We start from the raw sequence: 21,676 nt of genomic DNA on the forward strand, positions 1-21,676 counted from the left end.
GCTGCTGGCAGTTGGTCTCAGAATGAGTTTCTCCTACTCCTAAATCTTGGAGAACTTAAATCTTTGAAAGCAAGGGGCGCTCCGGGTGAGTTTGTGCTGCACCGAGGTGCTGGGGTGCCGGAGTAGGGATGCGGCCAGGTGATACCTGCAGAAAACCAGACTTCCAGGTAAGTCAGTATTTCTGGGCTGTTTACTCCCTGGTCTGTCAACAACTGCAAGAGAAAACTGAAACTGATGACACTTGGTAAGTTGCGAGGATACCTCGGCATGCTTGTTTTCACATGGTGGAGAAACGCGCGTTAAAAATAGCATGATCGTAAACCCAGCAACTTTGGTGAAGGCATACTCGGGGCATATGCTGCTTTAAAGTTGGCGGGTTTTTTTTTAGACGCTATTTCCACTTGCTATTTTTAACTTTATGGAAGACCACTGCGAAGAAGAGGGAACGCACTGTGCTCTCGGCTCCTGGGAGAGTTTTTTGGTCAGAGGTGTGGGACAGCCCCCAGGAGGCCACGGCACCCGCAGTGTGGGGAGCAGGCCTGGATGCGGGCCCCATGTTCCTCGGGGTGGCCACAGCTGTGCTTTGGTGGCCACCTGGGGCAGCAGGGCAAAGATGAGATGTGAGCGGGGCTTTCGGCATTGCGTTGGCCAACGCGCGGTGAGGCGATGGGAGCCAACAAAGTGGCGGATGGGAACCCCAAGATGGTGCCATCTCCGCTGCTCCGACTGTGTCCCATAGCACAAGTAGAGTCCCCAAAAAGGCTCTGAGGGTGCGGGGCAAGCAGGGGACACCGTTCACCCCATTTCGGTGGGATGCGGGGCCATGCGGCCCCGGGGCGAGGCACGGCCTCAAATGGCCGCTGCGGCCCGGCCAAAGTCCGCCCGGGACGGCCCCACAGGGGGGGGGCAGGACCCCTCAGGGCTTTTCCTCCTCAAGTTTGAAGCCGCCCCCCCGCAGCCACACCGAGCGCACCCCTTTGGACGGGACGGGACCGGACTGTGCCCCCCCTCCCCCAAAATAACCCCCTCCGCCTCCGGGTCGGGGCACACGGGGGCGGGCCGGGGGCGGCCCCGGGGCATTTGCATGGGGTCGTCGCCGCTCCCCTCGACCCCGACCCCAAACCCGGGGGCTCCGCAGCCCCCCCCCGCTCCTCGTGGGACCCCCACGGGCCGCGGGGGGAGTGACCCCACGCCCTCCCCCCCCCCCCCCGCTGCGCGTTTTGCTTCTTCTTCTATTTTTTTTTTTAATTTAATTTTTTTTTTGCTTTTTTTTTTCCCGGCTTCTTTTTTTTTGCCCTTTTTTCCCCTTTTTTTTTTTTTTTGCCCCCCCCCCCCGTTGCATAAATTATGCCGGGCGGGGCGGTGACGTCGCGGCGGGGCGGGGCGCGCGGCCGCGCTCGCCCCCGGGGAGGGGGCGGTGTCGGGGGCGCGCCTTGTGGCGGCGGAGGGAGGGGAAGAGGAGGAGGAGGAGGAGGAGGAGGAGGGAGAAGGGAGAGGGAGGGGGCGGCAGCCGCGGCAGCCGCCTGGCTGGCTGGTGTCTCGCTCGGCTCGGCTCCTGCGGGCGCGCTCGGGAACTATCGGATTAAACTTGAATCGAGTGAAATTACACAAAGGAGCGAAGCGGAGCCGGGACCCGGCGGAGAGCCCGAAACTGCCCGAGCCCCGCGCTGACCCTTCCTCTCTCCCTCCCCTCCCTTCCACCCCTCCTCTCGCCCGCCCGCCCCGGCCAGGGATCTCCCCCCCCCACCCCCCCCCTTCTCTTCTCCTCTCCTCTCCTCCCCTCTTAGCCCAGCCCCGGGCCGAGCGAGCAACTCCGTGTGCGTGTGCGAGCCCCCCCCGGCCAGCGGCACCAACTCCGGAGCGTGTCCCCTCCTCCTCCCCGGCCCCTCGGCGGAGGGCAGCGAGGGAGCGAGCGGGGGACACCGACCCCCGACGGCCCCCGACGGCCCCGCACCGGCCCGGTGAGTGACCGGGGAGGCAGGTCCCCGGCGGGGCTAAGGCTTGGGGGGGGTTGGGGTGGCGGTGTTGGGGGGGGTGTGAGGGGAATTAGGGGAATTAGGGGGCGTTTGGGGGAAAGGGGGCGTTTAGGGGAAGGGGGTCCCGGGGTGGGGGGGGAGGTTTGGGGTGCGTGTGGGGGATGCTGCGCCCCGTGGCGGCTCGGTGCGAGGCGGGGGGGCCGCGCTCAGCGGGGCACTTCCCCGGGTGTAAATGGCTTTTTGTTGTGCTGCGGCCGGCCGGCCGCCCGCCTGCCTCGGGGGAGGGGAGGGCACCGGGGAGCCGGAGCGGCGGCGCCCCTTCCCCTTCCCTTCCCTTCCCCTCCCCGCCTCGTTTTTCCTTCCCCCCCCCCCACCCCCCCCCCCCCAACAAACACGCTCCGGTCCTCTCGGCAAGTTTGGAGGGCGGCTGAAAATCCGGGAAAAGTTGAGCGAAACTGGGCGGCGGGGCCGAGGGAGCGCTCCCACCCCCCCCCCCCCCTTATTCCCCGTCCTCCCCGTCCCCAGCGCTGACCACGCTGCCGGGGCTGCCGAGCACAACAAGCAGCTAACAAAGTGAGGGCGCTTCCCGGCCCGGCTCGGCTCGGCTCGGCACGGCCCCGCCCGGCAGCACCGCGCTCCCGGCCGGCACATGGGGGCCGGGGCACCCCCAGGAAGGCGGGCGGGGAAGAAGAAGGAGGAGGAGGAGGAAGGAGCACGCGGTGCCGCTCCGGTGTGCGCGATTGTCCTGCCCCGGCGGCGGCGGGAGGGTGGCACCGGGAGGGGGCGGCGAGGGCCGGGGAAAGAAAGGAGGGAGGGGACGGCAAGGGACCGGAGCCAGCCGGGGCGCTGCTGCTGCTGCTGCTGCCGCCGCTGCTGGGGGCGGCCGCATAATGGGGGCGAGCCCCGGAGGGTCACGCACATGGGGTCGGGGCGCATCTCATCCCCTCTCGCCCCCCCCCCCCCCCCACACACAGTCTTTCCTCCTCCCCTCCCCGGTTCTTTTCTCCCTTCTCTTTCCCTACCGCACGGGGAGCGGAAAAGGTGGTGCGAGGCCAGGCCGGGGGTGGCGGCTGCGTGTGTGTGTGTGCGTGTGCAAGGAGGGGGGGGGGGGCTCGGTGTGTGTTGGTGTGTGAGAAAGAGAGAGAGAGAGAGGAGAGAGAAGCGCGGGGTGGGGGGGGGGGGAACACGCAGCGCCCTGCCGCCGCCCCGCCGGGAGCCGCTGGAAGTGGGAAGCGGACGGGGCGTGCGGCCGGGTGTCCGTCCGTCCTGCCTGGCTGTCTGTCTGTGTGCCTGTGTGTGTGTGTGTGTGTACGGGGTGGGGGGGGGGGGGATGGAGGAGGAGGGGGGCAGGGTTGTTAGCGAGTCTCAGGGAGAAGGAGCTGCAGGCGAGGAGCAGCCATCATTACATCGCGGGCATCCAGCCCGGTAGCGGCACGGAAGGGGGGACACGCTCCCACGCTGCGGGGGGACCCCCCCGAGCCTCCCCCCCCCCTCCTCCTTTCCTCCTTTTTTTTTTTCTTTTTATCATTCTTCCTATTATTATTTTTTTTTCCCCTATATATATATTCTTATAGGGGGGGCGCAGCGCTGGGAAAGGGGCGGCTTCGGGGCAGGGGCTGGGAATCGGAGCTGGGTTTCCTCCGCTCACTTCTCCGCAGCGCCCGGGTCCAAACTAGTTTTTTTTTAAACAGACAATGGACAAAAGAAAAGTAGCAATGCCCGGGGAGTTCCCTTTGAATTACTGAGGGATCGCTGGATGCACCGCGCAACTCTCCCCCTACTTGCCCACTTTCCGCCTTTGTTTTCGTTTGGGAAGGTACCGAGCGTGCCTTCCAACTACAGAAAGGGGCGATTTTTGCCTTTTGCGAGCAGCTTTCCCACTCCCTTGGATATTTATTTATTTTTTTTCTGGCTCGGGGAATATCAGAATAACCTCAATGCAATAAGTTTGTTTCTGTGTGTCGATGTGCGCCTTGATTTTTTTTTTTTTTCCCCCTTACTTTCATCAAAGCAGATTGCAAGCTGTGTTTATACTAGAAGATGGCTTTCGGGAGAATGTGTTTGCCTTCCCCCCCTTATGTCCCCCCTCCCTGCTTTTTTTTTTTTCTCGTGGTATATGGGACTAGCGGAGACACAAACAAGCAAGTTGAACAAAAAATGTTTCTGTTCATTTCCTCACAGATCATCCATTCTAACGACGGCAAAAAAATCTTAATGACTATGACCTTAGCAGCATGGGTAGCTGATTTATCCCAATTATAAATCCCGTTAGTTTGCGGTAATGTGTGAGTATCAATATATAATTCATATTAAAAAGCATGATCGGGATTTTTTTATTATTTTTTTTTTTATAAAAGTTGAAATCCATCGTTTTCCAATGAGAATGCTGCATCTGTCGCTTGGAGTGTTTTTGTCTCGCTGTTGCACAACAGAGGCTCTCTAGTCTTTAACCTAAAATGGCAGCTTTAATTTGACTGGGGCCCATTCATTGACAATGATAATAAAAAGGCTGAAAGCTAAATGTAGCTGGATGCTTGGGGCACGTTTGCAGGACTCTGCTCTGCATTGCTCGGCGCTGCTAAGGGAGGAACTTCTGAGCTCTCCAGCTTCTGTCCTGAAAGTTTCCAACGCATTTTTTTTCTTTTTCGTTTGAAAAGAAAGGGGGGGGGGAGGGAAATCACGTTGCTCTGCTTAAAACCCACGCTAGACAACGGGGCTGCTGACAAACTTAGCAGCGAGGAGATAGTTAGAGGGGGGATTCTTCCCAGAGCTCTGCCCTCGTAACGGCGGCGGAAAAATCCTCGTAATGCTTTTTAAAAACAAGCTGCAGTCCAGGGGAAAATTAACCGTTTGTTTCTGAGGTTTGTAACAGGTGATTAGGACAATTACGCTCTTAACATTTTCCTATCTCTAGCTACTAAAAGCGGGAGCGCTGCTTGTTTCCTCTTGTTCGGTGCTACAGCCGCTCAGGGTTTCGCAGAGATCCTTCAGATAGTGTGCGATTTTCCTCTAGGATAAAACCACAACTGCTTGGAAAAAGTAATTGTTTTTTCTACCAGGCATCACTCGAAGTTTGAAACAGTTGCACAAAACAAAATCTTCCCTGCTAGAGCACTGGAAAATGCCAGATTTTCACACGCAGTCTGTCCTGCTTTTCTGTTAACCTCAACTGCTTGTTTTCAGCCTCTTTAAGCTTTTTTTTTTTTTTTTTTTTATTAAATAAGTAATACTTAAAAGATGATTTTGAAAGCTGTACAGCAGACTCTCCTCAGAGCTCTAAATGCTTGTGATTGCAAGTTTAACCGAATTAGTGACTTGCTGATACTAATTGGATAATCGTATTTGACCAAATATCTTACTAAATATTTAACAATATAATGATATTTCTGTTATTACTTGTAAATCCCGGGTAGGTTGTTTAAACAATGGAAAAACTTGCTCAGATTTGAAATCTGAAACGATTTTATTGCCTCTTCAGCAGTCAAGGGAAGTTTCAATGGTAGCAGAAGATCACACAGTCCTTTTAGGGAAAACAGTAATTTTTAGGGACGTGGTGTTGCAAAAATGTCGGTCAAAAATATGGATATAGTGGGACTGTACAGCCTATTGGGATCCAAACTGGACAATGGTGGGAGACCGGAGCTGTAACCACTTTCTTTTGAATTCGGTTGATGTGGAAACCTGAAGGGTTAGGTCAAAGGAGCACTGTAAAGACTTCCCGTTTCATGTCGAGGGGTCGGTCAGCTATATTGCGGCTTTTTTTTTCAGGGGAGTTATTTGCTGTTTAGCACTGAAAAGCTTTTGATTAACGTCCACGGTATTTCTCGTTAGTGCTGAAGTAACGCTAGGCCCCGGCAGGACGTGAAGCTCACCGTCTGCACGTGGAGGTGCTGGGAGCCGCCAGCGAAGTTGCGGAGGGCTTGGCACCAGGCCCTGGCTTTTTGGGCAGGACCTGGCCCAGGCACCCTAAATCTGTGGGGTTTCTTACCCTAAGAATGTGATGTGGGCTCAGAGCCCTAACAGGAACCCAGGTGCGATGTCTGCCAAGGTGAAAGGCACGATGCGCAGGCGCTCTGCAGGTTTTGCTTAAAATCTCATGTTGGGGCTCCGGGGTTGGCTGTGTCCGTAGCTTCCTAGAGCATTTGGCTGCTTGCTTTTTGTTTTGTTTTTAGCACATGGTGTGGTGCATAAAGGTTGTTCAGATGGGAGGAGGAGGGAAAAAAAGTAACTAGGAAGGAAGAGTGGAAATAAACACATGGGTTGCCTTAAATCCTGGGCCTTAGCTCCATCCCATATTTCCTCTTCATCTTATTTTTATATTAGTTTCTCAGATGGAAGGTGTTCAGAACCTGCTGGCTGGTGTTTGCTGTTGTGCACCTAGCATTATTCAAATAAATTTGCATGGCTAGCAAGGGCACGGACAACTGCCTGACGAGTCGCATGTGTCTGAACACCCCCTTCCCTCAGTTCCCTTAAATCCTGACTTCCAGCCCCTTTTGTATTTGTCTGCTGCAAACGGATCACTAACTGCTCAGATTTATGGGCTGCTTAGCTGATGCCTGTAAGTAACACGAATAATACTTTTATGTTCCCTATCTACCTGAGAAAACTGCAAATTTTGGTAAATAATTAAACTGTCTCTTGTACAAATGAGTCTTTTGTGTGGAGGTGGGGCTTTAGATTTCACTTTTCCAACAGGAAAGTTACTGTATTAATTTACTGCTTCTATTTAGCCTCGTTGTTGAGACAGACGTTAACTTCATTGCTTCCCATCACTTATATTTCTGCGAATAACTCGTGTGCACAAATACAAGCTGCTCTGGATTTTGATGGAAGAAAGTCTCAAGCTTTGTCTGTATTTTGGAAACAATAAAAAAGCAGAAGAAAACTCCTAGTACAACTATTATTACTGACTTTTTTTTTCTTTTTTACAACTCTTTCAGAGGAAAGAGTAAGGCACATTACGCAGAAACATCTCAATTTGTTATTAGGATTCTGACAATATCTTAAAACCTGATGAAAGAGTTCTCCCTCCTGATTTCTTTCCATCTGTAGAACCTACCTGTAAGTCACAGTGGTTCCCGTCTTCACCCAGACCAGTGGCCGTGGAAATGCGGCATCATAGTTATTTTCCAAGTAAGAATTTCAATGCGTGAAATTGGAAGACATGATACTAAATAAATAAATAAATAAAAGACTCAGTCTGTGACCTAAAGGACACATTCCAGGAGCCTGAATATGACAACAAAGCTCTTAAGGATATTCTTAAGTATACAAAAGCTGATTAGCTCTTAGCTTCCAACATTGTGACTTTTCAAAGATGTAAACATGCACCTAGGAGAAGCCAAGTCCAACCCGATGATCTTCATGCTATTGGGTTCTCTTGTTTCACAAATGCTGCGCAGTTTCTAAACATCCTGGTTATTTTTCAGCTTTTCCACTAAATACGTTCTCCTTCCAAAAAAAAAAAAAAAAAAAAAAAAAAGTAGTACTGCTTAATTTAACCATTCTAATTTAAAAGTTAAAATTCAGTAAAAGAGTGCTCGTTAGCAGATGAGCTTCATGTTACGATACCATACAAATGCAGTGACTTTGCAGGCTTATTGGCGTATAGGAGCTAACCAGAGGCCCTTGCTGGTGTGATGTGGGGATCCCTTTGCTTTGTAGTGACCTATATAGCTATGTTGGGTGTGGTTTTGCTGGGCTTTCATGGGAGCTGCATCCAACCTTCCTCTGACATAGACAATTGCTGTGACGAGAGGGCCTTGAGGGGAATGGTGGGGAATAAATAACTTTGAGAATCAATTGTCTGGAAAAAGTCATTGCAGCCAAAATGTCTGCCTTCATCCTAATGGTCCTGAGAGGAAAATTAAATTTCAGATATCCAGGCTTGATCCTAGAGGTTATTCTGGTCAGGCTTCATTTAAATAGGGGCTGGTTATCATAGCAAGTGGCACGGCAACTTACCTGCCTGGGAACAGGCATTGTGCTGGAGAATTCAGTGCTGAATATTTTTGGAAGCTCTTTAATTTTTAACAGCTTTGAGCCACTTTTTAAGCTCTTCAGTTGAGCTTTCTGTTTACTGCTCTGACTTCAACAGGTAGCTGGCTTTAAAATTTCTTCTTAGAGATATTGAAAGAAATTGGCCTACCTTACAGTTTATTTTGATATCCATCTACAAAGTAAGCTTCCCTTCTAAAAGCATCTGATGGAGGTGTACATCAGATGTACAAAGTATGATTTCTTAGGTGCAGGTAAACCAGTCTTGCTCTGAAATCTAAATGTGTTTATTCCCCACCCCTCCACCCTCCACCTCCCTGCCCCAAGATCCCTTAGACTTTCCCCTTCAGATCGTGCCTTTCCACCAGCTTTTTAATCTTCTTTCCAATTTATGTCGCTCTTTGTTTGCTTAGCAGAGTTGCGTTTTTCTTTGTTAGCCTTAGATAATTAGGGTATGTTGCAAAATAAACACACATTTCCGTTCCTAATAGTATCATGGAGGATGCGTTGCTGGCGCGGGATGAGCTCAGTGGCTGCGCCCAGCCTGATGCGGTCCTGGCACAGGGCAGCTGGCACTGCAGCCTGCGGGTGGCTTTCTGAAGGCTTCTTTGCCAACTGTTGGGTAGTTTTGTCACTTTGACTTCTGCTTTTGTGACAGTAGCAGTCCTGTGTCGTTCAGTGTTAGGGCTGTAATGTTTTTTCTTCTTGTTCTCCATGGTGGCGTGTGGGAGAAGGCCGGCCCCATCACCCTTTCTGTGCACTGGAGGTAGCAGCTGTAGGATAACCATGTCCAAAGGATGAAATTTGGGGCATGGGGAGGAGCTTGCATGGGGGGCTGCGACACTTCTTGGAGCAGTGAGGAAGGTTCAGAGAACCAGAACTGTATGGACCAGTGGTGAAGGAGATTGGGACCTGGATCAAGCCCGAGGAAGACTTTAACAAAGGCACTTTTTTTTTATCCTGGATCTTAATACAGGAAGTCTGTGGATTTATTTAGAGAGTAAACAACATTTATTAAATGGGTAGTTTTTAGGTGCTAAGGAACAGTGGTCGTTCTTTCAGAGAGGATTCAAGGGAAATCTAACAGAAGCTGAGCTGAATGCCGTGCTTTTAGAAGTTTGGGGGTAGCGACAGAACAAAAAGAGGAGAAAAGGCTTCACTGGAGAAAGTGCTGGGGTAGTGCTCTTCTAGGAGAAATGTGACACAAACCCATGTGAGAGGAACAGAGAAACTCAGTTCAAGTCTTTGGTGCTGCCAACTTGGATGGGCTAGCGAGTTGGAAGTCTGTGTTGATGTTATATGAACATCTTTCTTGCTTCAGAGACAGTTTGCCGATGTAGCTATTGAGATAGAAATCTGAAGCTGAATGCTGCTTGGTAAAATGTCTTGTGGGAACGAGAATGTCATCCCGGACTGCAGCAAGCAGCAGTTTAGTGTTTCTTGGAGTTGAAAATAAGGCTAACAGAAAGGTTGATACAACTTTGAAAGGTACAACTTTGTTTTTAATGCTTGCAATAAGGAGGATTAAAGAAAGGAAGGTAACGAAAGGGCTAACAGATGTTCAAAAATGACTCTGATAAGGCTGAGATAAAATTGCACATAGGTGAGAGAAAGCTTCAAGGATGCATCTTAATCAGTAGTTAGGGTATGGCAATTTTCAGAATCCTAAATATTCCTGGATAGGAGAGCATCTCTGAAGTCCACAAATCTGGCACTTTAGGTAACTGGTTTCTTTTAGTTTCATATTTGAATGTACCTTGTTTATAAGGGATTGGAAATACCTAAATAACCACAACTGCAGTTATTAGCTTGAAATGCAGTATATGAAATGATATTTTTGCATGAACTGCCTGGCATATTTCTAGGAAAGTCCTCTGGCTGTTTGAGGCTGCGCTCTGGTTTCTGCTGCTGCTGGGCTGGAGTAAGCTACCTGTTGGATTTTGTCATCTGCTTTTTGCCTGGCAATAAACAGGCCATCCTCTCCAGGTGTTGGTTTGAGAGGTATTCGGACTATTTTGCTAATTCCTGATGAGGATTTTGGCCCAGATTTCTTGCAGAGGTCACAGGGAGGTACGGTCCTGCCAGGGTGGTTCAGCAAAGGCCCGGTATCATTCTAGCCACTGCTTACCTGAGTCCAGAGATCCCTTTAAACTCTGAAGAGGGGACTCCTGCTAAGAGTGTAATTCTTGCCTCAAGTTGTTTTAACCATGACAAATTAAACTGAGAACTTAGAGCGAGCAATTTAATCTCTCTTGATTTAGGAAGGAATCATTCAGAAAGTGAGTTAAATAGGGGTTTCTTGACTGCCTCAGGAGGTAAGTCTGGGAGAGACCTGCTAAGTAATTCACTTTATTTATCAGTACTGTTATGAGGTGTCTGCTATGCTTTGCATTTGCTTAGCTCTGTGAATGGAGTACAGCCTGATTCATCTTTAGTTTAATCATTTGTTCTTCAGAGGGGAAGTGAACGAGCAGCTTCAGCTCTTGATCTCTGCAAAGGTGTGTTTCATTTTGGTTTGTTCATACAGAAGCAAGTGAAGGCAGTTACGGGATTCCCTAATTCCATCGTAATCTCAAGGAGGTCACTAGAAAAATTGCATTTCAGCTTTACTACAGTTCTGGAGTAATGTACAGCCTATGCCACCTTACTCACTTGAGTAACTCTTGGTGAACATACTTTAAAAAATATATTTATTTCTAGCAAGATTTGAGCTTTGTGACAGCCACACAGGGAAGGAAGGAGTTGTTTTGTGGAAATGGCTCTCCTGTTGGAAGAACTACCTTGTTAAAGGCAGCAGTAGAGCAAGAACACAGTTTCCAGCTTGGGTCTGATAATTATTGTAGTAGATGACAGTCCTAGAAGTCACGTGTGTTAGATGTTGCACTGAAACTAAAAAAAGAAAAATGGAAGGAGGGGAAGTGGTTTGTGTGCCTTTTCACTTAATCATGGTTAGATTTAAAGAAATGCTGTGTTTAAGGTGACCGAGTTAAATGGCTAGTTCTCCAGGAAATAAGCTAACACCTCATACCCTTGCTCTCCCCCCTCCCACCAACAAATGGTTACTTGGCTTTGGGGTATTGAAAAAGAAAACCTCGAAGACAGATGAAAGGAGCTGCTTCCATCTCTGTTCTCAGAAGAAGTTTCCCTACCGCAACAGAGACATTTTGATCTCTCCTCCCAGTGTATTTCTCACCTTCCACCACTTCTTCCCTTCCCCCTGGAGGAGGAAGACCAGGCCGTCAGCGGGCCTTGCTTCACCTCAACCTGCCATTTCCCAGCCAAGGCTGGCCCGTGACTCGCGGCACGACTGGACTGAGCAGCGTGGGGTGGTTGGGCAACCCGAATGCTTGCCCTGGGAGGAACCCAGCTGGTGGAGGCTGTTGTGGAGCAGCGGGGGTGCTGGCTGTGTGCCCAGTGTAATCCCCCATAGGGATGCCAGGGATCCGCTGCCCTCTTCCTTTGTGGCTTGTTCAAAGACATCTCCGTGGTGCTTGGGGATGTGTGGAGTGCTTCAAGGCTGCCTGGTGTTATGATTTTGGGGTGGGCGGCTGGTAGGGTTGAGAAGGCTGAAAACCCTCGTCTGATTTGATAAGACGTAACAACGACGGTGCTTTGGGCAGGGTGTTTTTTCTCTTAAGCGCAGGCCGAAATGAGTTTTTTCTGCACTGGGGGGGCCTGTGTGTGTGTGTGAGCTTCATCAGAGTAATTGGAGGCGTCCCACTCACTGCTGCTGTCACTTTGGGAGTGATGGATCTGGTCCTTGTTCGCTTCCCGAGCAAAGTGGCACGTCCAGTGTAGGTTGTGCATCACAGAGAGGCAGATGGATCCATAGAGAGAAACCACGGGTCAGAAAACCCAGGAGCATGCTGACACTGATCTGTGGTAAAATGCCTTGTTGGCTTGGCTGCCCACTTCCAGACTCTTTCTCTTGGAGTTTAAGGAATCAGGGATGTCAGCCTCCTGTAGTAGGTTTACGTGGATACTGGTGACAACTTCAAGAAAAAAGATAAAATCCTTCCTTTGTCCTCCTTACCAAAAATTCTTGTAGCTTCTCTCTGTCATGCGGCTTTTTGAGATTGGTGGTCACTTTCCAATGGCTATTTGTTTTTATTTTAACTGGGATATCTGCAAAGCTTTCTTTACCCTTCTCTTCTAATCGAGTTACGCTTATCTTACTGTTTATGATCTTTGCAAGAACTCAATGTATATATCTTTTTCCTGCTGGAGTGTTGTACCTAAATCTATACTGAGAATACATATTACAGTAAATTATGTTGTAGCTCTCAAGACAGCTGGAAAGTATTGCATGTCACCTTGTGGTCCACCTACTCCTTTGTAAGTCAGGGTATGGTCTGGGAAAGGCGGTGAGCTAATTTAACAGGACAGGGTTGTGAAAGGAGAAGTTTCCACGCAGTCTTTGTCCCCCCTCACCCTTCTTCCCCAGTGCCCAGCTCCGTAGCAGCAGTGCTTGTCAGGTCCTTCTGTGAACCCCTTTAGTTCACTAAAATGGCAGAAAAAATAACTCAGTAAAATGGAGAGCATTTTGCTGTTGTAATGAATCAAACTGGCTCATAAAAGGATCTGATGAACACCAGAGCTGGTACGAAGGACGAGGGGGGCCTGTGGCTTGGAGAGCAGCAAGCCCTTTTCATCTTTTCATTTTGGTGGCAGTGAGCAAGTGGATTGGATCAGTTGCCTGGGAACCTTCGTGGGAGAAATAGAAATGGAATAATCATTTGTGAAGCAAAGGACACCAAAAGAAAAATGTGCTGGCCTGAGTTCAAATTGATATTGAAATTTGTTTATTCTAGCAATGGTATGGATTGCGAGCTCTAAACAGTTTGTTAGAATTAATAAACCACTGTCTAGAAATCAGTTTTTCTTCTGAGGTAGCAGAACAAAAGCCTAGAAGATTTACTGATAGCTTGTCTGAGATTTCAAGTTTGAAGTATTTCATCTTTTAAACAATTTATTCACAAGAAAGTACATTGTTCTGTGCCTTTTTTTATTACTTTTACTGTGATTCTTGTTTTGTCAAGCTTAAAGTTCTACATTAGGTTCAACAACCTCCTGACTCAATTCATACATCTCAAATTTTATCAAATTAATGTTTAATTCAGTGGGCTGAGTTATTCATAACTTTATGCTAAGTATCTAGATCGTTCCTCTGTTAGTTTGAGGTAGTATGGGATTTCTTGTTCTTAGCGGATAGCTAAGACTACGTTGCCTCTGGTAACCTGAAGCTTTCTCACAGTGACTTAATCACAGTCTCATCACTCTTATTTGTTTGAAATGGGTGGAAAAACGCACTGCAAGTAAAATAACATGCTGTGTAGTTACTCCTGTTTTGCTATACTTGTGCTGCTCTTCAGAGAGGGAAATAGGCAGTTTACACTGTGTAGCTCACACGAGGAGTGAATACTTGATCGTAAGTCAGGAATTCTGATTGTAACTTCTGCTCTGGCTTCCTAAGGATTTTAGGTAACTTTCAGAGAAGCAGGAATGCAATATGAGAAACTGCTTGCTTTCTGAAAAGCCGTGGTTATTTGGAAAGTTATTGGTGTAAACTGCCTGCAGTGTGACAGAAAGGTGCCGAGTAGGTGAAATAATGGAATCTTGTTCTTTTTTTCCTTTTTTTTTTTTTTTTTTTCTCTTTTCTCAAGATTTGGGCAATTGTGTGTGCCTTAGTGGAAGGTAAACACTTGCTGTGGTTATCAAAAAATAAATAAATAGTGGTGGACCATATAGATCCCTCTCTGCAGGTTTTACATCTGAAAAGTGCCCTTTCAGGAGCTGCAGGGGCTGGCAGGAGGAGCAGGAGAGGGGGCTTCCAAGTTTGAGCTCGGGACACCAAGGATGTTGCACATTTCTTTTGGTGCAAGCTCTACAAGGAGTGGTGGCTCTGACCCGCATTGTGTGTGTTCGGAGTGAATATTGTAGTTACTAAAAGCAGCTTGTTTACATTAGGAATTGTATGTGCTAGCTCTAATGGGCTTTAGGAAGCCCAAAGCACAGCTGTAAAACATCTGTCTCTGGGACCAGATCTTGTCTGTCTGATGAATTTTTGTCCTGCATTTCATGTTCAGATTTAAAAAAAGAAACAAAACTTTTTTTTTCTTTTTTTTTTGATGGTTTTAAATATGAAAGTTCTTAGCCTTCCTGCTTGAAGGCTGGTTTACACTTGAAAGGCTATCGTGCTGTTGTCTTGAACGCAGAACTTAAAATAGTGACTCAGTATTAACTTAACTCCACTTCCTCTTTAATCCGATCATCTTGCTTGCTATATGACCTTATAACACCTTAATTTAAAGGCTGCTTATTCCAGTGGATTAAATTTGGAGGTGTCTGGAGTGGTGGGCATTGCTACAGGAAGTACTTAAGAGGAACTGAGAAACAGCGCAGCCTAAAACAAAAAGAGGGGGGGGAAGGAAGGGAGGTATTTTCCCACTTGCTGATGCTGACTGGTGAATGAGTGTTGCTAACGCATGGTCCGTGCAGCAGCACAGGGCTTACTGAAAGGTCAGGAGGAGTTCTGAGCACGTAGTTCTGCTCTGCCACAGGAAAAAGTGCGTTCCTTTCCAGTGAGTGCGTTCGATGCTCTTTGTCTGATGTATGCATCGACAGGATATAGGGCCAAGTACCTGTTCGGTGCGTGCACCTCCGAGTGCTCGGGTGGTTTTTCTTCTCTTCTCCTGTTTAGGGTACATGAGCTAAGGGATGACTGGGAGCCAGGGACTTCAGTGCTTCTCCAAACTGGTATACCAGGTTCCTAAGGATGTCTTTTGAGGTTTGCCATATCGGGGCTTGTAATAGTTGCTGTTTACGTATCAGCTCTCATCACATGATCTTGGTTATTTACCAAGTGTTAATTTGTCTCGATACTGCTCTCATGAAGTAGATGAATGCTGTCCTTAAACACCAGATCAGCTTTGCTCTTAGCACTTTTAAAAACCCATTCTAAGTATTCAGATTCTGTGTCTCGATAGCCTGTGATTTTTCAGAATTTGCATTGTTTAAATCTCTTTCTTAGGAGTATACTCTAAATAAGTTGTATTTTGTGTGTTGAGATCAGGTACTGCAAGCTTTCCCCTTGTCCTGTGTGGTTCCCTGAAAAAACTCTGCTAAATAGTCTGTGATTTTAACATCTTGAGCTTAGGTTTAGAAGTAGCCAGAGTACTTTCCATTAGCCGCTGTGTTGTTAGCCATTTTGACTCATGTTTTCTGTGAGGGTTTTCTTCCATCTGAAGTCCGGACTAAACCAAACAACCAAACAATCTCTGAACAGCTGCGTGGTCCCAGGGAAAGGCATGTCATTTGGGTGTGATCTGGGGCTTACGGTGAGTGTTTCCTGTGCCTGTGAAAACCTTGATTGCTACAAGGCTTTGAAAACAAACCTCGAGGCTGCTGGAGGGTTAGCAGAAGGCACTGGGCACACACCGCTGCCTTCGAGCTGGAGCTGTGCTCAGCATGGAGCAGGGGAGGAACTGGCAGTGGGCTGGGAGCTGCAGTGAGGCAGAGCTTGTCAGTGCCCCTGGCAGCACTGGTGGCATCTTCTGCATTTGGTGGGGGGAAAATTCACCCCCCCTGATTTAGGAAATGAGCTGTTCCCACTTCAGAGGTAGCAGAGGCTTTGTTTTCAGCAGCTAAGATGTCACACCATGACCTGCAAACAGAAGCAGGAGATTGAATTCAGTCTCCCAATAATTCCTTTAAGTGCTTAACCTAAATATGTTGTAGTTACTTTAAGTATCTTTTTATAACAGGAGTAAAACTTCAGGCCAGTGCTTTGAGCTGATATTATCTCTTACAGCTGCTGTTTAAAACAGAAAAAGTGTGACTATTTCTATTTTCAGCACTTTGTATTGTTTTTCATTCCTTCTCCTTCAGGCATGAAAAAAATATTTTCAATACAAGTTCGGTATGCCTAAAATTTCAGTATATAACTCAGTTTGGTTTTGAGTTATTCTGAAGCTGAACTTACGAACTGCTGTAGGTATGAGCAGCATACAGAGAGGTACAGCCTGTGCTGCAGTGTCTGTGTTGCTGTTACTGCCTTTATCCACTCTTCCCACCCCTCCAGCCCCAAAGGGATAAAAACAGATTACAAACTTGTTTTGATTTTCTTTTTCTTGTTGTAGTAGGCTAGTCTTTTATGCAAAAATGGTGGAATTGCAGCAGTCTGGTCCTCATTAATGTGTGTGTCCTTGTCCGGTTCCTGCTGAGGTGCTCTCAGACGTTGTGATCTCCCTTGCACTGCCACAACAGGGCCCGAGATACAGTTTCTTCAGGGAAGGAAAGTGAAATGATACCCTGGAAGCTGGGTGGTATCAAAGTAGCATATTGCTGAGAGCCATTAAAACCAGGTTACAACCTTGCCTTTTGGGAGCAGCTGTCCCAGCCATACCGGGGGTCTGTCTCATCCCGAGTCCTGCTTAGTAGGGTGGAGGCTCTTGAGAAACAGAGCGAGCCCTGTAGCCCCCCAGCTTTGCAGCTCAGAATTTCCTCGGAAAAAGTGATGGGTAATGCTTAATGAATTTTTCTTGCATGAATTCGTCTAGTCTTTCTCGGTCTGCGTAAGCTCTTAGCTTCCATTGGGGACCGTGGCAATGAGTTCTGCAGCTTAAGTACACATTGTATGAAGAACTGCTTCCTTTTATTTGTTTTATTTTGAACCTACCACCTGCTAGTTTTGTTTGATGTTCTCTAGTTTCCTTGTTAAGAGAAAGGGAACAATGGTTCACTACTTACCTGCTCTATGCCGCTCGTGGTTTTGTAGGCTGCCTCCTACTCTCTCCCCAGCTGTCCCTTCTCTGGGCTGGAGAATGGAGGGTATCACATGCGTGTCACCCACGTTGCTCATTTCACTGCTGAAGTGGAGGTGGGCAGAGCAAACATGAGCTGCAGGATGACATGGGTACCTTGCAGACTTGGGCAGTAACTTAATGATCTTCTCTGCTACAATTCTCCCTCCACTTTTTTTTTTTATTTTTTCCTGACATACTCTTAGTGTTCAGTGTTCTTAGACTCCAGTTTACTCTCCTGACACGTATTGTCTTCCTAGATCTATCTGTTCTAGCTCCCAGGTCCCTGTCTTGAGTATGAGGCAGTTGGGTCTGAGCTCAGTGCAGTACATGTAAAGCAGCCAGGCTGTGTTTTCTCAGGTGCGTTGCATGCTGTTTACCCACACTGACTCTCATCTGCATTTTATTTCACCTTTGCTGGGTGTGATCAAGATCTGCTGCTTCCTGCATTTGATTTTCATTCTTAGCAAATTGAACTCATTGCTATTATCGGCAAACTTACTTTAAGGCTCATCTATTGATCATTTATGTGCATGCTAAACAGCGTGGGTCTCATCATAGCTCAGCTGACTCTTTTCCAGATCTTTTCTAACTTTTTATTTTCCTGGTTTGAACCACTGGCTTATGCATTTGCAGATCTTTCCTCTTTCACTGCTGTAGCCTAGTTTAAGATGTTTTGGTGGAGGTCTGTTGTTCTGAAGTTGGCGTGTAGTTTGAGCATCCAACTGAGCTCAGATGAATTCCTTGAAGCAATTGACAGGTGATCAAAATAAGTATTAGTAGTGAGAGAGAACTTTGCCATGGGAAGGTATCAACATCACTTTCATAGTCTGTATTTATCTATATGCCCACCTATGTTTCTTATACATAAAATAAGATGTATGTATCTTCTCCTTATTCACTGCACTGAGACATTGGCCTGCTGGTCTGTGGTTCTTGACCACCTGAAGGCGAGACCATGTTGCAAAACGTGAAAGCAGGGTTTGACACCAAGGTGTTACATGGTATGGTGAATAGACAAGCTGTTCTCTATCCTTGTGCTTGTCAGAACTCTTGGGTGAACATCATCTTTTGGGAACTTGTTACTGTCTGCTTTAATTTGATCCAAAACTACCTTTGAGGCTTTCTAGGAGGAAAAATTCCAAGGTAGAAGCTTCCCTTAGTCTGTCCAGGGACAGTGAATGCAAAAAAAAAACGCTTCAAATTTTGTTCGTTTTCTCAGTATTTCCTTCATATCTTGGCTATATGTTAACCCAGTGGGTTCTCTAGGAGGCTTTGTGTACCTGGAATGTGTGAAAGGACCTTTTATTACCTTGCCCCTTTATGCGTGTACTTTTTGTTTATGATTTTACTTGCTAGTTTTGTTGTTGTTGTTGTTTTTCACCTCTTTATGGTAAATGTTCTTCGGATGATCTCCCCAGCTTCTGGTTTCAATGTGATTAGTTTTGTTTTCTCTTTCTTGTGTCTCTGCATTTTTATTTCTTGTCTGTTGTCTTTAAACATTTTGTCCAACTGCATCATTTTGGTTCTTCTACCAAGCTTTCTGATTTGCATACGTTTTTCTCTTTCAAAGCAAGCACTCCAATAATACATTCTTGTTGCTGTTTCTTTTCAGGAATGCTAAGCTTAAATATATATTTAATGGATTTCATTAGTGGTGGCTGTGAGTCATGCTACAGTCAAGTCAAATGTGACATGGACAAATCTGAATGTAATATAATTTGTTGGATGTTGAAATAGTCCATAATCTAGTTCAAATGCTGCAGTGTAGCCCTGTGTACTTCACCATAACTTCAGAGAAGTTGTTAGAGAAGTATGGTTTAATTTGCTTTAAACCTGTTTTTTTTTTTTTTTTTTTTTTTTTCTCTTGCCATCAAATCAGCCACCTTACCAACTTGTACAAGTACCATGGAAATTTATTCTGAATGCTGCTGATTTATTTAAGAGTGAGACAAAGTATGTGACTGTGTCCTTCAATGGTAATTCCCCATCAATTGTAAATTGATGCATTTGTCTAAATATGCAGTATAAAACAGTATTACAATCAAGCTGTAGTTATCATGGGACCCATAACTTTGATTTTTTTTTTTTTCTTCTTAGCTTCCTATGTGAAAAACTCCAGTGTAGTTTATTATTTAATTGCTTAGCACTGAGGTCTCTCTGTTTTATCACAGTATGTGACAAGTTACAGTACCACTCTGTATAAAAACCTTTGGTGTTTGAAGCGCTGATGGAACAGTGAGAGTTTATTCATGTATAGATATGTGACTGCCGTATTTAGAAAAAACTTTGCAGAAATAATAGCTGTTTTGTGTTTTGTTTCGTTTTTGAGGGTTATGTTGCTTTGCTTATTATTCTGTGTTGCATTTGTTAATTTCTGTTAGAGAAGGGGCTATCTTGAAAGTTACTTAGACCTCCAAAGTAGCCTGAAATACGTGTGCACTCACTACTTAATAAACAAGTAATTTGGGGGAGTTTTGCACTTCGGTAATGGAAAAAAATGTTTGCTCTGTCAAGATTGTGAACTGTTTGAGACCCCAGACACATTGATTTTATAACGAAGGAGCACTCATTTCAAAATGGATGCTCGATCGTGAGTTTGTAACAGGAAGAAATGAAATTTCAAGAGAGATCTGCAAAATGCTTCTGGTTCCTGCCAGGAGCACAGGTGTCATGAAGGGCCTGTGCCCATTCCAGTTGTGGAGGAGTCATGGTTGCACTTTGATAAGTTAATTTTTAAACTTTCCCATGAAATCTCCCTCAGCTCCTAGATAGCATGCCATATGTACAAGATAAGCTCATTGGCCGGTTTTGTTTACTTCTTTTTTTAAAAAAAAAAAAAAAAGTTAAATTGAAATTAACGTGCTTACAGGCCAGTTTGGGTTTGTAGAGGGTGACAGGGAAAGAAACTCTGTGTAGAAGTGTAGGGTTTTGGTTGAAGGAAGAACTGAAAGGAATTTTAGGAGGGTTATTTTTTGTGTGTGTGGCTAAAATAATGCTGGCAGAGAACCTGGCAGAAAGCAGAGGGGTGTTTTTTCGTCTGATGGCACAGTAAAGGTTGGTAACACGACTTGAAGTAAGGAGGGTTGAACCTGATCCAGCATGGACGCGATGAAAAGCAGCGTGTCGTGAGGTGGTAAATCTCTTAGGTGGTGTTTGGTGGGGGAAGGAGGGAGTGGTGTCCTTTGTGCGTCTCTCCCCAAACTAATGCATTCTGTTCTCCTCCTAAGTAGCTTCCATGAGGAGTAGAGGAGAAACGTGGAGAAAAAAAAGCTGCCTGGTTGCTTCGCATTAGTGCGGTGCTTTTCTGCTACGGAAGATCACAGGCTATCACAGGCACATAGTGCCTGAGTTCAACTGGGATAGGGGTTTTACAGGCCTATTTCTTAGAAGGCATTGCTTACGGGCTAGTTTAAAAGTGACAGTAGCAAATCTGATATGTAAAAAAAAAAAAAAAAAAAGCATGAAGACAGTTCGAGAAAATTTCGTCATGGTCTATAAATAGACAATAAACAAAACGAGGTGCTGTGGTGCTGTCATTTCCTCCCCTGACCTCCTCGTCCCCATCCCCCCTCACACATGGGAGTTTGAAAGTGGCACCGGGAGGAGGAAGCAAGCCTTAGTCTTGTTCGTGCAACCAGATTATGGACTGCAGGTATCTGCCTCTGTGCTCCTTGGTAAAGGCGTGGATCACTTTTGTTTCTCCCCATCCATAGGGCACTGTCTTTTCGGGCTAGCAGCATATAAGTCCTTAACAAAGTAGCTGGGTGGCAATTACTGACAGTTACTTATTAAATTGTAACTTTGAATTGCTGAAAACTGAGGCAATTGTATGTTAGGTTGTTCTGTTCTGAACTATTTTTGAAGCTCAGCTTTTTAAGGTTGAATGTTGTAAAAGAGATCAAGCTTAAAGGCAGGAGAACCTTTCTGTGGGCCAGAGAATTCTTTCAGATTAGTTTGGTGTCAGCATCCTCTCATTTCCTCTCATTTGTACTCAGAAGAGGCATGTTTGGCAATGGGAGGCATGAAATCACATACTGTAAGCTCCACATCTTCGTGTTAAAGGATCTGTAGAGTGTTAGAACTGCATCACAATGTAGTTTTTGTTGTAGGATAAAATCAAAACTGACTCTGACAGCAAGTTGTCAGTTTTCTCTTTTTCATAGGCTTATATGCATATTTGTTCCTTCTAGTCTACCCTGAAGTTTAACAGGAGGATAGGGCTCTTCGAGTTACCTAAATCAGCAAGATTTTGGAAATCTTGTGTGGAACATGCTTAAAACTGTTCATAAGGGCTAAATATTGTACAGTGGTTCTGATGCCTCCTTCCCTCCCATGTAATTATTGATATGAATCAGGCAGACATGATTGGAGCCCAGAGTGATTTACATTTGCTCATCGCTTAGCCTAATTTTCTTATTGAGATAGGTAAGGGTTAGTGGAAGGAAATAAACTGGTTGTTTCCGTTTTGGCACAGATTTCACGTGGTTGAGATGGCTGCTGTTCTCCTTCCTCTCTTCTTCTCCTTTTACCCATCTACATAAGAGACAGTCCAAGTACCACTTGGCAGTTTTTAGCTGGAGAAACAGAAGAATAATCCAGCCACTTAATGTATAGTAAAAGATAGATGCTTATCTGAATATTCAGCTAGGTGTTACTGTAATACAGAGATGATGCAAATTTGGAATAACTTCTGAAAAACATGCAATTTCAAGGAAAAAGAGAAAAGAAAACAAAATCAACACACCAATATGGCCAATTCTTGCGTGATTCTTGTTTTTTGTTTGTTTGTTTTTTAGGGGGGAGGGAAGGAGGTGTACAAGTCAGGGGCTTAAAGCAAATGTTCTGGATGGTTTAAGAATATGAAGTATAACTTTAGATAGTGACCTTGGAGACCTG

At 46.3% G+C, this 21,676-nt stretch overlaps 1 protein-coding gene across 2 annotated transcripts in view; it reads left to right on the forward strand.

Moving 5' to 3' along the window:
- The first annotated feature begins 1,799 nt into the window (after positions 1–1,799).
- The window catches only part of CHD7 (chromodomain helicase DNA binding protein 7), a 128,396-nt gene continuing 108,519 nt past the window's right edge, over positions 1,800–21,676 (forward strand). For both annotated transcript variants that reach the window (XM_032181484.1, XM_032181485.1), the window contains exons 1-2: positions 1,800–1,961; positions 4,158–4,261. The gene's annotated coding sequence lies outside the window, so the exon portion shown is untranslated. The remainder of the gene's footprint in view (positions 1,962–4,157; positions 4,262–21,676) is intronic.

Source organism: Aythya fuligula, chromosome 2, assembly GCF_009819795.1.
Source record: "Aythya fuligula isolate bAytFul2 chromosome 2, bAytFul2.pri, whole genome shotgun sequence".
Taxonomy (NCBI): domain Eukaryota; kingdom Metazoa; phylum Chordata; class Aves; order Anseriformes; family Anatidae; genus Aythya; species Aythya fuligula.